This window comes from Myotis yumanensis, unplaced genomic scaffold (assembly GCF_028538775.1).
Source record: "Myotis yumanensis isolate MYYU_CA2020_CCGP unplaced genomic scaffold, mMyoYum1.0.hap1 SCAF_4, whole genome shotgun sequence".
NCBI lineage: Eukaryota > Metazoa > Chordata > Mammalia > Chiroptera > Vespertilionidae > Myotis > Myotis yumanensis.
The window spans coordinates 101,498,893-101,509,154 of NW_027223755.1; the positions used below are offsets into that span (position 1 = coordinate 101,498,893).

The window sequence follows — 10,262 nt, forward strand, 5'->3', positions numbered from 1 at the left end:
GAAACGGCCCCCGTGAGGTAGGGACGACCCCAGTCAGGTCGAAACAGCCCCGGTGTGGTAGGGACGACCCCGGTGAGGTTGAAACAGCCCCCGTGAGGTAGGGACGACCCCAGTCAGGTCGAAACAGCCCCGGTGTGGTAGGGACGACCCCGGTGAGGTTGAAACGGCCCCCGTGAGGTAGGGACGACCCTGGTCAGGTCGAAACGGCCCCGGTGTGGTAGGGACAACCCCGGTGAGGTTGAAACGGCCCCCGTGAGGTAGGGACGACCCCGGTGAGGTTGAAACGGCCCCCGTGAGGTAGGGACGACCCTGGTCAGGTCGAAACGGCCCCGGTGTGGTAGGGACAACCCCGGTCAGGTTGAAACGGCCCCCGTGAGGTAGGGACGACCCCGGTGAGGTTGAAACGGCCCCCGTGAGGTAGGGACGACCCTGGTCAGGTCGAAACGGCCCCGGTGTGGTAGGGACGACCCCGGTGAGGTTGAAACAGCCCCCGTGAGGTAGGGACGACCCCAGTCAGGTCGAAACGGCCCCGGTGTGGTAGGGACAACCCCGGTCAGGTTGAAACAGCTCCGGTGAGTTTGAAATGGCCCCCGTGAGGTAGGGACGACCCCAGTCAGGTCGAAACAGCCCCGGTGTGGTAGGGACGACCCCGGTGAGGTTGAAACAGCCCCCGTGAGGTAGGGACGACCCCAGTCAGGTCGAAACGGCCCCGGTGTGGTAGGGACAACCCCAGTCAGGTTGAAACGGCCCCCGTGAGGTAGGGACGACCCCGGTGAGTTTGAAACGGCCCCCGTGAGGTAGGGACGACCCCAGTCAGGTCGAAACGGCCCCGGTGTGGTAGGGACAACCCCGGTCAGGTTGAAACAGCCCTGGTGTGGTAGGGACAACCCCGGTGAGGTTGAAACGGCCCCCGTGAGGTAGGGACGACCCCGGTCAGGTCGAAACGGCCCCGGTGTGGTAGGGACAACCCCGGTCAGGTTGAAACGGCCCCGGTGTGGTAGGGACAACCCCGGTGCGGTTGAAACGGCCCTGGTGAAGTCGGGACGGCCCCGGTGAGGTAGGAACGACCCCGGTGAGGTTGAAACAGCCCCCGTGAGGTAGGAACGACCCCGGTCTGGTAGGGACAACCCCGGTCAGGTTGAAACGGCCCCGGTGTGGTAGGGACGACCCCGGTGAGGTTGAAACGGCCCCCGTGAGGTAGGGACGGCCCCGGTGAGGTTGAAACGGCCCTGGTGAGGCTCAGACGGCCCTGGTGAGGTTGAGACTACTCCAGTGAGGTTGGGACAAATAAAGGGGACCAGTATGGACTGATGAACAGGGGTAGATACAGAAGCAGAGCAACATTGAACAGAATGTTAAACTACAGTGGGAAGCCTGGGGAGGGTTGGGGGGCGGGATTAAGAGACCAACTGAAGGACTTATATGCATGCGTATAAGATTAACCAATGGACACAAGACACGGGGCGGGGGGGGCGGGGGGTAGGGGCCGGGGGAATGTCAATGGGGGGAAAAAAGGAGACATATGTAATACTCTTTGTAATACTTTAAGAAATAAAAATTATTAAAATATTAAAAAAAAAATTAAAAAAATGGTAAAAATGGGAAACTTTATAGTGTATGTATATTTTACCATAACTTAAAATTTTTTAAAGGTGTTGGAGAGGATGTGGACAAATGGGAATCCTCAAACATCACTGGTAAAACGATGTAGGTACTATGGAAAACAGTTTAGTGGTTCCTCAAAAAGCTAAACCCAGAATTACCGCATTACCCAGCAAATCCTCTCTTTGGCGTACACCTGAGAGATTTGAAAACATGTTCACACAAAAACTTGCACATGAGTGCTCATAGCAGCATTATTCACAATAGGCAAAATGTAAAACAAGCTAAATGTCCATCAGCTGATGAGCAGATAAACAAGTTGTGATATATCTATTCAATGGAATATTATTCAGCCACAAAAAGGAATGAAGTACTAGCACATGCTACCACATGGTTGAACCTTGAAAATATTATCCTAAGTGAAAGAAGCCAGACATAAAGGACCATATCTTGTGAGATTCCACTTTTATGAAATGTCCAGAACAGGCAAATCTATAGACCAAAAGTAGATTATTGGTTGCCAGGGATAGGGAGAGAAGGGAATTGAGAGTGGCTGTTAGGATAGAGTGCTTCTTTTTGGGACCATAAAAATGTGCTGGAATTAGCTAGTGGTAGTGGTTGCACAACCTTGTAAATATACCACTGAGCCGAAACCGGTTTGGCTCAGTGGATAGAGCGTCGGCCTGCGGACTGAAAGGTCCCGGGTTCGATTCCAGTCAAGGGCACGTACGTTGGTTGCGGGCACATCCGCAGTAGGAGATGTGCAGGAGGCAGCTGGATGATGTTTCTCTCTCACCGATGTTTCTAACTCTCTATCCCTCTCCCTTCCTCTCTGTAAAAAACCAATAAAATATATATTTTTTTAAAAAAATATACCACTGAATTGTATATTTTAAAAGTGTGAATTTCATGTGCATTATATGTCAATAAAAATGTAATTAACAAATTATATTTGCAATACTAACAACATTGATTGCACCCAGTCTGGTTCAGCTTCTTGGCATTGCAACATTTTTGTAGTTTAAAGTTGCAATATAAGTTAGAGAAAGCCATCCCTAGGCAGTGGCCTGGAAGCAGTAAGAATGTGTGATCCAAGGACTCTGAGTCTGTTGTGTAGCCTAGATCTCTGAGGGGAATAGAAAACATAACTTGCTCAGCCAGTGTGGCTCAGTGGTTGAGTGTCGACCTATGAACCAGGAGGTCAGGGTTCAATTCCCCATCAGGGCATATGCCTGGGTTGTGGGCTTGATCCCCTGCTGGAAGCCGGTCCATCCTTGCTGCTTGACACAGTTGCTGCAGGGAAGAAACATCTGCACAGCAGATGTTTCAAGGGACCTGGCGTATATGGCATACTGTTCTTAATATGTTTGCTCCTCTTCTTAGCGCTATGTGTTTTAACCAAGGTCACCTCTCGATAAAGGTTGTTTCCCCAGATGGGTATTTTTCCCTGGAGTTAGGGAGAGAATAAAACCCCTTAACTAAGTGCCAGGCAGGTAATTAATCACTTTAACTATGAACAATCACACTTAAGCTACATAATCTTTACTTAGGATAATCTCCTTCAGTTACTTCCTTCAGCTACAAGCTTAATAGAACAATGGAGTAACCTTGGAATGGAGATAAGAAACGCCCTAACCTTTGGACTAGAATGGATAGGATTAAAATCAACTGGTATAAATACAGATGTAACAGGACAATAAAGACAGAACCTGACTAGAGAACCTCTCTACGCTGATCAACTGAACGCTGCCTCTGTGTCATTCCTTCTTCGCTGACTCCGTCCACACCTTTGGGAACCCCTGGACCTGCTGGGGCTGGATCCCAACAATCCCAGTGTGGGGTGTGCAGGTGGCAGCCAATCAATTATTCTCTCTCATCATTGATGTTTCTGTCTCTCTCTCCCTCTCCCTTCCTCTCTCTGAAATCAACAAGAAAATATATTTTTAAGAAAATGCGGCAGATCGGCGGCTTCTCTCGCTAGGATGGGCACCATTATCACATCTCCCCACAAACAGCACGAGAATTCCACAGCCCACACGGTGCTCTGGAGCAGTTGCTGCGGATGAAGGTGGAAGAAACTCCCAGTGTTCAGCACAGGCACCAGGTTCAGAGAATATTACTGGATACAACTGAGGTGACAGAATCCTAGCCCTGTGTGAGTTTGATTCTTGCTTGTTGACTGGCCCCTCTTCTCTCCGTCTGGATGATGTCAGAACAGGATCTGGCGGAGGTGGTGCAGATTGCACTAGAAGACCCGAGTCACCATCACCCAGTTGTACTGGAGAATCATGTAGTGACAGACAAAGATGAACCAGCTTCGAAACGCCAACGATTGGAGATCAATTGCCAGGACCCCTCTATAAAGTCCTTCCTGTATTCCATTAACCAGACAATATGCTTGCGAATGGATAGAATTGAAGCCAAGCTGCGAGCTCTCGAGGCTGCTTGTAAATCATTAGAAGAAAAGCTGTATCTGGTCATTAACAAGCAGCACAGTTCCATCCAAGTCCCCATGGTGGCGGGCTCCCCTCTCGGCGCAACACAGACGTGCAACAAAGTGCGATGCGCGCCGTCCCCCAGACTACGGTGATACTCAACAGTGACGGGCAGAACGCCCTTGTAGCCAAGATGGACGACCCCTTGAGCAACAGGGCACCGGATTCCCTGGAAAATATCATTAGCAACGCGGTTCCCGGGCGCCGGCAGAACACCATTGTGGTGAAGGTACCCGGGCAAGAAGACAGCCACAGTGAGGACGGGGAGAGCGGGTCTGAGGCCAGTGACTCCGTTCCCACCTGGGGACAGTCGGGAAGTCAGAACATCGGAAGCAACGTCACCCTCATCACCCTGAACTCAGAAGAGGACCACCCCAACGGCACCTGGCTGGGGGACGAGAGCAACCCCGAGATGCGGGTGCGCTGCGCCATCGTCCCCTCCGACATGCTGCGTATCAGCACCACCTGCTACACGGCAGAGAAGACGGCGCTGACGCTGCTGGACTACCTCTTCCCCCGGGAGGTGCAGGCCGTCTCCAACCTCTCGGGCCAGGGGAAGCATGGCAAGAAGCAGCTCGACCCCCTCACCATCTATGGGATCCGGTGTCACCTCTTTTATAAATTTGGAATCACGGAATCTGATTGGTACCGAATCAAACAGAGCATCGACTCCAAATGCCGGACAGCCTGGCGGCGGAAACAGCGAGGCCAGAGCCTGGCCGTCAAGAGCTTCTCTGGGAGAACGCCCTCCTCCTCCTCTTACAGCGCATCCGAGAGCCTGAGGAGCACGCCACCGCCCGCCAGTGAGATACCACAGCCCCAGCCGCAGGCCCTGCACTATGCCCTGGCCAACACCCAACAGGTCCATTTCCACCAGATTGGAGAGGATGGATAGGTCCAAGTAATCCCACAGGGTCACCTCCACATCGCTCAGGTGCCTCAAGGGGAGCAGGTGCAGATCACACAGGACAGCGAGGGCAATCTACAGATACACCAGGTGGGACAGGATGGGCAGGTGGTTCACGGGGCCCAGCTGATAGCCGTGACCTCCTCAGACCCCACTGCCATAGGCATGGATGGGTCACCTCTCCAGGGCAGTGACATCCAGGTCCAGTACGTCCAGCTGGCGCCAGTGACTGACCACACTACGGCAGCTCAGACGGCTGAGACTCTGCAGCCCACACTGCAGCCCGAAATGCAGCTAGAGCACGGAGCCATCCAGATCCATAGATGCAGGACTGACTGGCTGCCCGACCATGACACGACCCAAGGTGGAGCCGTCGAGGCTCTCAGCGCCGGCTCCAGCCAACCACCCAGTTCTACAGGCGTCTGGCCACATGGCTTTGAATGGAGGTGACTGCACGTGTTCTGTTAAAATGCATCTGGAGCCTCATCCACAGAGGAAAGTGTCCCAGTAAGTAACAGATGACAACAGCTGCCAACCCTCCAGAAGACCCCTTCGTTTGAGTCCCACTGTTGGAACCTAGAGAAAGAGTGGGAAGCACAGGGTGGATTGCGTTAACTTCACGCAGAAAATCAAGAACTACAATTTTTTCTCTGTTTAAACAGCTTTTTAAATTTGCTATGGTGTTTATAACACAAAAGAAAATGAAAAAAAAAAGGAGTAGCAGAAGCCTTTTGCTGTGTGCTCTGTTCAGTGAAATGAAAATAGGTATTTGCAGAGACAACTAACATTTTGATGGAAATATTGCTTACCTACTTTTCTAGGGGGAAATGCTCTCAGCACTGTAATTAAGCATTTTTAATGAAATAAATGTATTTATGACCACAAAAAAAAATGCCCTGGCTGGTTTGGCTCAGTGGATAGAGGGTCAGCCTGTGGACTGAAGGGTCCCTAGTCAAGGGCGCATGCCTGGATAGCGGGCTCGATCCCCAGTAGGGGGCATGCAGGAGGCAGCCGATCAATGATTCTCTCTCATCATTGATGTTTCTCCCTCTCTCCCTCTTCCTTCCTCTCTGAAATCAATAAAAATATATATTAAAAAAAAAAAAAGACTGAAGAGAGGTCACAAACCATCAGTATCTAGCCTTCCAACTAAAAGTGACTTTTCTTTGCCGCACTGCTGTGTTGGATTCACCCTTTTCTGGATTTTGTGTCTTCTTTCTTGCTTTACTCCTTCACTTTGCTGGTTAATTTTTAAAAAAAAAAGAAAAAGAAAAGAAAAAAGAGGTGGTGGGTAAAATTTCTGTTTGCCCACCTGAAATTATCTTTATCCTACCTTTGCACTTGATTAACAATTACATTAAGTATGGGGCTCGTCTTCCAGGAAGCGTCTGGGTTTAACCCTGTGGGTCTCTTTGCATTTAGTGTTGGACATTTGATGGATACCTTCAATCTTGAGGTTTTTCTCAACTCTGGGAAATTTTGTTTTATTTTTTTGGTAATTTTCTCAACTCCGTTTCCTCTATTTTCTCTTTCTGGAATGCTTATCAATTGAATAAAGTGGTATTTCCTGGACTCACTCTCTTGTCACCTGCCTTTTCTCTCACCTCTATTTCTCCTATCTTTGTGCTCTACTTCCTGGGAATTGACTTTATATTCCATCCCTTCAGCTAAGTTTTATTTTAGCAATCACCTCTTTCTGGTTGTCAACGTTTTTTTCATAGAATTCTGTGGTTTAATAGGTTTAGTCTTTTCTACGATTTTTGTTTTGTTTCCTGCATTTCCCTACTCCTGTGTTTTATTTGGTTGGTTTGTCCTGTGGCTGCTGTCCTCAAATGTTTGGAGACGCTTGGCTGGCTGTCTATTCACAGAAACAAATGAGGCACCAGGGGACTAATTGCTGGGCAAACAAAACACACACAGTCTCTCAAACATGGTGGGAAGCAGGCCTAGGAGACAGAGAAGGGTGCTTAGCGGCTTTATTCTTAGGGTGTGATGATGCTGCGCAGGTGGATGACCCAAGTTGTGTGACCTGTCAGGGAGGGAAGGGAGCAGAAAACGAGTTTTCTAAGAAGAATCTAATCTCCAACATTTATAGGGAACTCATACAACTCAACAAAAGGAAGATAAACAATCCAATCAAAAAATGGGCAAAGGATCTAAATAGACACCTTTCAAAACAGGACATGCAGAAAGCCAAGAGACATATGAAACATGCTCAAAGTCACTAATCATCTGAGAGATGCAAATCAAAACAACAATGAGGTACCATCTCACACCTGTCAGAATGGCTATCATCAACAAATCAACAAAGAAAGTGCTGGAGAGGATGTGGAGAAAAAGGAACACTCCTGCACTGCTGGTGGGAATGCAGACTGGTGCAGCCACTCTGGAAGACAGTATGGAGTTTCCTCAAAAAGCTGGAAATGGAACTCCCATTTGACCCTGTGATTCCACTTCTAGGAATATATCCCAAGAAACCAGAAACACCAATCAGAAAGGATATATGCACCCATATGTTCATAGCAGCACAATTCACCATAGCTAAGATCCGGAAACAGCCTAAGCGCCCATCAGTAGATGAATGGATTAGAAAACTGTGGTACATCTACACGATGGAATACTATGCTGCTGTAATAAAGAAGGAACTCTTACCATTTGCAACAGCATGGATGGAACTGGAGAGCATGATGCTAAGTGAAATAAGCCAGTCAATGAAGGAAAAATACCACATGATCTCACCCATTTATGGATAATAAAGACCATAATAAACTTTTGAACAAAAATAGATACAGAGGCAGAGCTGCCTCGAACAGACTGTCAAACTACAGCAGGAAGGCCAGGGAGGGTTGGGGGGCAGGAGGGAGGGGGGTAAGAGATCAACTGAAGGACTTGTATGCATGCATATAAGCATAACCAATGGACATAAGACACTGGGGGGTAGGGGAGGCCAGGGGATTGTCAAGGGCGGGGAAAAGAAAAAAAAGGAGACATATGTAATACTCTTTGTAATACTTTAAGCAATAAAAAAAAGAGAAAAAGAAAAAAAAAGAATGAGAAAAAAAAAAAGACTGACACTAAAAAAAAAAAAAAAGAACCTAATGAGTGTATGGCATGTCTGGTTAGCGTGAAGCAGAGGTTTTAACACTGTTGCTTTCTCTTCAAAGCCTCCACTAGGGTGTAGATGAACAATTGGAACGAAAAGTTAACCAGAAGAGGACGCTCTGCCAGGAAAAGGCGGGGGCCTGCAAGCAGGCCACGTCAGAACAAATTCTTGCACGAAAGACTTACTGTTCAGAGGCAAAACTTTCCTTGAGGTGATAAATAGTCCATGAGGGCATGGAAAGTTTAAGGGAGGGTACACTGCTGCAGGTGGAAAGGGTCTTTGTATAACATAGGAAATTAATAGTGTAATGTATAACTTAGCTTAGATGATCTCATAGGCATGCCTGTTAATCATTGTCACTTGCTGTACTCCATTGTTATTTGCTGTACTCCCCAAATAAAAGCCATGAGAGCTTTGGGGGCTTTGCTACACGCCTGAGCGAGCGGTAGCCCTCTGCTCTACTTCATCCTACACGCCAAGCTTGCCTCAGTGTCTCTGTTCACAAACAACATCAACACTAGGGATTGGCCGGTGTGGCTCAGTGGTTGAACCAGGAGGTCACAGTTCTAATTCAGTCAGGGCACATGCCTGGGTTGTGGGCTTGATTCCCAGTGTGGGGGCATACAGGAGGCAGCTGATCAATGATTCTCTCTCATCATTGATGTTTCTCTCCCTCTTCTCTCTCTCTCTCTCTCTCTCTCTCTCTCCCCCTTCCTCTCTAAAATCAATAAAAGTGTATTAAAAAAAGAAAAGCCTCCAGCAGGTCATTCTTAAGAGCTTCTTGTTTTGATTTGTCTGCAAAAGTCTGCAAAGACCTCAGCCCATTGACAATGTCTTTGTTTTTTCAAATTAGATCTCATTCAGCGACTTTGTTTTCCATGTCCTCTGCCAGGCGCCTGGTATTGGCTACGTGTGGCGAAGCGTCGCTCACAGTGTCGCCTTCTCCATCTGTCTGGTGCGGCCGCCTCTGAGCTTCATGGTGCCAGAGCCTGACTTGTTGGTTTGCAGCCACAGCATCGCTGAGGAGGTCAGCTTGTGATGGGTGGTGCGGCCCCGGGATGTCTCCTGCACTTCCACCACGTGGACGGAATCCCAGGAGCCTTTGGTCTGCTTTGATCAGTCTCCAGCCTTCTTTGTGAGGATCACTCCAGCAAAGCCAGGGTCCAGATCCGGGAGGTAGACAGATGAGACGCCGCCTTCAAAATACGAGGTCTCCATACTGGTCAAAGGCACTGTTGGCTTCCACCTCCAGCTTCCTCAGTGGAGCAGAAGGCATGGCCCCATCTTCCAAGGGAGGGCCATACTCCATGGTGACTTATAGGAGTCCCTGTCTCTGTTATAGTCATACGAACGGTAATCCTTTCCCACCACCTTGTCTCTGGTGATTTTCAGTGGGTGGTCAACAGAAGACAGGAGATCTTCACATAGACTGGGGACCAGGTCGATCAGGTTGCTGAGGTTTTCCCTGATTTGCTGTGGGGGCAGGTACCTATTACATCCAAGGCACAATCTAGCTGCTGATCACTCATGGTGGCGGTGGCAGTGACGGCAGCGGTCCTGGTCACGGTGTCTGTGGCTCTCTTAGATGCTTCTTTATTGCCAAGTCATAAATTTTTATTTTCTTTGCTATTATTTTAGTAGGGTCTCAGGAAGAAGAGAGCTCAGATTTAGCTTTCATATCTTCTTTTTTTTTTTTTTAATCCTTACCCAAGGACAATTTCCCTTTGATTTTTAGAGAGAGTGGAAGAGAGAGGGAAAGACAGAAATATCAATGTGAGAGAAACACATTGATTGGTTGCCTCCTGCACGCGCCCCAACTAGGGCCGGGCCGGGCCGGGGAGGAGCCTGCAATCAAGATACGTGCCCTTGACAGGAATCTAACCCCCAACCCTTTGGTCTGCAGGCCGGTGCTCTACCCACTGAGCAAAACCGGAGAGGGCTAGCTTTCTTTTCTTGATTCTATGTCTACTGCCATAGAGTGCAGCATGCTAATGAGGGGGCCAGGCACGTGTACAGAGGCCAAGGTTCAGCCTCTACTAGTTTCCTTTCTCAGGAAGTAGGGATGAGCCCACGAAGGCATTGCCATGCTTTTCCCCAGACCAGAGGTGCAGCTTCCTGCCGATCTCAACATCCCTCCTGTAAGACTCACCCACTT

At 48.9% G+C, this 10,262-nt stretch overlaps 2 pseudogenes; one reads left to right on the top strand and one right to left on the bottom strand.

The window, feature by feature from the left end:
- The first annotated feature begins 3,805 nt into the window (after nt 1–3,805).
- On the top strand, nt 3,806–5,454 carry LOC139009498 (protein BANP pseudogene; annotated as a pseudogene).
- A 3,423-nt stretch (nt 5,455–8,877) lies between these two features.
- LOC139009166 (F-actin-capping protein subunit beta-like) lies at nt 8,878–9,636 on the bottom strand (annotated as a pseudogene).
- Between the last annotated feature and the right edge of the window lie 626 nt (nt 9,637–10,262).